Source organism: Chrysochloris asiatica, unplaced genomic scaffold (assembly GCF_000296735.1).
Source record: "Chrysochloris asiatica unplaced genomic scaffold, ChrAsi1.0 scaffold00378, whole genome shotgun sequence".
NCBI classification, from domain to species: Eukaryota; Metazoa; Chordata; class Mammalia; order Afrosoricida; family Chrysochloridae; genus Chrysochloris; species Chrysochloris asiatica.
In genome coordinates, this window is record NW_006408896.1 from 711635 (window position 1) to 717683 (window position 6049).

Here is a 6049-nt window from a genome sequence, read left to right on the forward strand (position 1 = left end):
CTGTTCCTCCTCTCACCACATACAAAGAGTAACTCAAGATGGATCATACAAAGGAGTCCTGGCATTGCAGGATAATGTGCTGGACTGCAAGGTCAGTTTGAACTGCAATTGGTGGTTCAAACCCACCAGCCACTCCTCAAAACCCGATACAGGGCCGCAATGGGTTAGAACCAACTTAACAACAACATCAAAAAAACAATTCCTTGGGGGTGAGGAAAGGAAAGAGTTTGGAGGGAAGAATTCTAAAAGAGTAAGAAATTTGGGGGAGTGAAAGTACCCTATCTTGATTGTGAAAATTTCACAGGAGTATGTCAAAACTGATCAAACTGTAGAGACTGGATGAGCCCCTATGACTGATACCCTGAGATCATCTTTAAATACCCACTGCCATCAAGTTGATTCCAACTCATAATGACCCTATAAACAGAACTGTGCGCTCCCTAGGGTTTCTGAGACTGTAAATCTTTGTGGGATCAGATAGCTCCATCTCTCTCCTGCAGAGTCCTTGGTGGAATTGAACTGCTGACCCTGGACTACAACACTACACCACCAGGACTCCTACTACCCTAAAATAATCTTTAAAGCTCAAACAATATAGATCTACTATAGTCTCTTTAAGACTGAACAATGGGATGGTGGTGGTTATGTACCATGGAGTCGGTTCCAACTCATAGGGACCCTGCACAGAGTTTCCAAGGATGTAAATCTTTACGGGGGCAGAAAGCCTCATCTTTCTCCCATGGAATGCTGGGAGTTTCAAACTGCTGAACCATGAGGTTAGCAGCCCGACTCGTAACCTCTAGGCTACCAGAGCTCCTGAAACCAAACAAGAGCTTAGCTTAACAAGTAAAGGAGGTTGGCCTTGAGCATTATGCTCTTCTAAGATCTATATGGGATCAAATTAACTACAGCAACTTGAGGGGTTGGACAGGAACTTGGGAAGCAGTAAATCTCCATTAGAGGAGGAAGACCAACTCAGGTAGAGTGGAGAATGAATGCATAAAGTCAATAGTATAATAAACTCAATGCTGTTGTTCAGTTCCGACCCATAGTGACCCTGCGCAGGCTTTCCGAGGCTATAAATCTTTACGGGAGCAGAACGCCTCATCTTTCTCCCGCGGAGCAGCTGGTAGTTTCGAACCGCTGACCTTGCAGTTCGCAGCCCGATTCGTAATCACTAGGCTACCAGAGCTCCTTAATAAACTCAATAGTATAAGAAATGTCATTGGTTTGTATGTGCAGAAACTGTTGAACTGATAGATATTTTGCTGTGTACATTCTCAACAAAATAAATAAAACTCACAGAAAAAAATTTTTTTAAAGAAATGTATAGTCAAAAAATACAAAACCGCCTAATCAAAAAATGGGCAAAGGACTTGAATAGCCATTTCAACAAAGATGATCTACAAATAGCCAATAAGCTCATGAAAAGATGCTCAATGTCATTAGTCACTTGTTTTCTTAGAGCTGGCACCCTGAATTTAGACACCAGCCTCCTAAACTGTGAGAAAGTAAACCTGTTACGTTAAATCCATGACCTTGTGGTATCTCTTTTATAGCAACACTAAAGAACTACAAGAATTTGCTATCATGAGAACGTGGTACTGCTCTAACAGACAGCCAAAATGTGGAAACAATTTTGCTATTAGGGAATGGGGAATGGCTGAAAGGGTTTTAAGTTGCCTAATAATGAAAGCTGTCCTGGTATGGCATGACAGGATAAGCACTGAAATGATAACTACAAAAGTGGCAGTTCAAATTCACCACCCGTACCTCGGAAACCCTATCCAAGAACGCCCAACTCAACCGCACTAACAACATAATGAAAGCATTTCACTTAAAGAGCCCATTGGTGGAATTATGAACCAGGATGTAAAAGACATCCTGGTGAGAACTCAGAAGGAGGTGAGGAGAGTTGTAACACCAGAGATGGTACAGATGACAAGGAGCAGTGGCAAAGCATCAGTGCGACAGAACCAGGAGACCAGCAACAGAAGGTGAGGGATCCAAGAGTGAAAGAGCTCAGTGTCTCTGAGCCAAGGATTACTGGGGTGTCTCTCCAGACACTTATCAGTAGAGCTCAAGAACTTTGCAATACTTGCCCTAACAAGGCAGAGGCCAGGCTGGCCCAAGAAGTCCAAAGGGCCAAGATGCCAAGAAACCAGGAAGCAAAAGCGGAAGAGACAAGGAGCATGGGAAGTCGAGCTGCCTCGGTATCAAAGGGTGGAGTCATGAACTCAATAGGTGGAACCCTGTTCTACTGGGTCTCAAAAGGGGGAGGGGGTCACAGCCTCCTAGGTTTCAAAGACCCAACTGCAGAGTATGGGGCTGCCATTCATGAGCGCCGAGATAGGGTTGGATCCACTGCTCAAAGCTGAGGGGACAAGACTGCTATGCCCAAGGAGAAGAAGAATGGGACCTATCAGAGCCAAGGGAGTAGGACTGCCACTTAGATGGACTAGGAAAATGGGGCCACCCAAAGCCAAAGGAGCCTGTAAAGCAAAGCTGACCCCCAGGGCTGAGGGTCCTCCACCTAGTATCCAGACACCATGGCTAACACTCAGAGTCTAAAGCGCAGGCCACTGCTCAGATAGTCTCAGAGAACATAGGACTATTTTCATACTTTGAGAGCTAATGCAAATTGTCCTGCTGGGTTTTGACGTTTGGCGCTTGTGATTTTTCCCAATTGTAATGGAAATGGGTATCTTATGCCTGTTTCACCACTGGAACTTTGGAAACAAATAACTTGCTCTAGATTTCACAGGTTCACAGATGAAGAGGAATTTTATCCCAGGAGATTTTGGGCTTGGAGTTAATTTAAGACTTTGGGGATGATATGATGGGGTGAGTATGTTTTAAATATAGTATGGACATGAAATTTGGGGAACCAAAGACAAGAATGGTATAAACTGGATTCTGTTTCCCAGAAATATGTGTCAACTTGACTAGACCGTGATTCTCAGTATTATGCAGTAATCCTCCATTTTGTGATCTGATGTAATTATCCTATGTATTATAAATCCTAATTTCTGATATTTATGAGACAGACTTAGAAGCAGTTATGTTAATGAGGCAGGACACAATATCTAAGATTAGGATGTATCCTGAGTCAATCTCTTTTGAAATATAAAAGAGACAAAACAAGTAAACGGAGATCAGACGGATATGAGTATCATCAAGAGCAGAATGTGGCCTTTGGACCGGGGTCCCTGTGCTGAGGACCTCCTAGACCCAGGGAAGATTGATGCCAAGACACATGGAGATCTCCTAAGGACGCAGGACCCAAGGATGCTGAAAGGAAATAAGAACTTTCCTTCAGAGCTAACAAAGAGAAGGTTTTCCCCTAGAACTGGGACTTCCAGCCTCCTAAACTCTGAGGAATGGAGTCCCCAGGTACGATACTGAAGTAACCACTGGACTGCTAACCACAAGGTCAGTAGTTCAAAGCCACCAGCCACCCTTTGGAAACCCTATACAGAATCACTATGAGTCGGAACCAACTCAATGGCATTTAACAGCAGCAACAAACTATGAGGAAAGAAACGTTTGTTACAGCCAGCCACTTGCAGTATTTCAGTTACGGCAGCACAATCTATCTATACCCATATACACACAAACGCCACATGCTCAGCTATTCATAAACTATTTCTGGAAGGATACAAAAGGAAATGACAACACTGGCTGCCTTGAAAGAGGAAGTGAGTGGCCAAGGACAGGGTGAGAATGAGGCTGACTTTATTACACACACTTGTTACCTTTTAGGATAATAGTAATACTTATGAACATTAAATGAAATCATAAAAACACAAACTCATTGTCATCAAGTCAATGCTGAGGCATAGCGACCCTAGAGGAGAGAGCAGAACTTCACCGTAGGGTTTCTCTAACTGTAGTCATATGGAAGCAGACCATCACAGCCATCTCCTGCAGAGCAGCTGCTAGGTTTACACCAATGACCGTTCAGTTAGCAGAGCGCTTACCCACTGCCAACACCATGGCTCCTCTATATGAAATAAAGACCACAATAAAAGTTACACACACACACAAAATACATTATCTCCAAGATGACTTGCCATATGTCTGTGAACTCACTTCTCTGGGCTCTGGACTCTTCTACAAGACATTGTCTCTCTAATGACCAGGAGCTCTGGTAGAGTAGTGGTTACGAATCAGGCTGCAAACCGCAAGGCCAGCAATTCGAAACTACCAGCTATTCCGCGGGAGAAAGATAATGCTTTCTGCTCCCGTAAAGATTTACAGCCTCGAAAACCCTTTGCAGGGTCACTATAAGTTGGAAGCGACTACACAGCACATAACCACCAACCAATGAAATCTCACAATGATTTCAGTCAAGAGAAAGACTTGCTTTCTACCTCCAATGTGTAATTAATAACTTCACACTCCCCCAACCACCCCACCAACTTCCTCATCTTAGTATACACTCACACCATTTGTTCCTGCCCTAGAGACCACCTTGAGTACCCTCTGTCCCTTCAGAGCCCTCCTCTCGTCCATCAGCAAGTCTCTCAGCATCAGCTGTATATCCAAAACATTTACGTTGTTCTCAACAGACCACCTCCCATCCATTTAAGCAAAGTCCTCCCAATGCACTCAGCAGACAAGGTGCCCCCTTGGCTCAGACTCAAGGCCCAAGCTCCATCAACACTTGTGCGGGAGGAATAGCATGATTCGAAAGCCCACTCTACAACCAGGCTGCTTACCCTGGCCAAGTCAGTCTTCTCTTAGGTTCCTGGAAGACATCAAATCAGCCCGTTCCCACTTCAGGGCCTTTGCATGTGCTGTCCTCTTAGCCTAGAAAGCTCTGTCTCCCCACTTTTCCTAATCACCATCCATCTTTTAGCTAACATGTCTCTTCCTCGTGTCCTCAACACCTGGTAGAGCATCTGGCACAGCAGGGACTCGGTGCATGTTTTTGGTAAGGAAGAAAACTCTCCTAAAGTCCAGAACCTACCACGACCACAGGACATGGAGAAATCAAAAGGGAAGTAACACCAGAAGGGAAGAGCTAGCAAGAAGTGAACAGCTGGGAGGATGTACAATGGCAGTGCACTGGAGGCCAAGGGCATAGCAGGGAGATGCCATGAGGGGAGGAGAGAGGCAAGGCAAGAGAGTGGCAGGCTGGAGATGGGCGCGGGGACAAAACAGAGGGCAGCAAGTGGCAGGTCCGAGGCAGAGGGACAGACTGGGTGAGCTGCTCGTGGCGGAGTGGGCAGCCAGGAACAGTGGCGATAGATGGAGCTGTAAAAACACAGGCTTCAAGGTGGGGGGGTGTGGAAGACCAAACAGTGACAGGTGGAAGGGACACACACCAGGGGATCAGTAAGGTGCCGGGGACAGGATACACGTGTAGAGAGATGGACATGGAGAAGGGAATGGGGCAGCGAGGGCTAAGGAAACTGGCAACCCCTGGACAGCAGGAGGGCGGTGTTTTGAGACACCAGAAGAGAGGTCAGAGGCAGAGAATGGACAAGAGAAGCGATGACAGGCAGGACTGACAGGCAGAAGCGCTAGGGAGGCGTGCTAGGTCACACACACGGACAGGAAGTGGGAGGCACTGACACACAGGAGGCACAGCCATAGGGGGACATTAACAGGCATGGGCACTACCATGGGGGACATAGGCATGGAACGTACAGAGCAGGGGGCACTAGATGGAGACATTGACATGGGACGCACTGATGTGAGGAGCCTGAGCATGGGGACCAGGAGTGCAGGGACACTGTGGGGGACACTGTGGAGTCTGGATGTGGGGACCCGGAGTGAGGGGACACTATGGGGGGGGACACTATGGGGGACACTGTGGAGTCTGGATGTGGGGACACTATGGGGGGGACACTGTGGAGTCTGGATGTGGGGACCCGGAGTGTAGGGACACTATGGAGTCTGGATGTGGGGACCCAGAGTGAGGGGACACTATGGGGGGGACACTATGTGGGGACACTGTGGAGTCTGGACGTGGGGACTCGGGAGTGTGGGGACACTATGTGGGGACACTGTGGAGTCTGAATGTGGGGACCCAGAGTGCGGG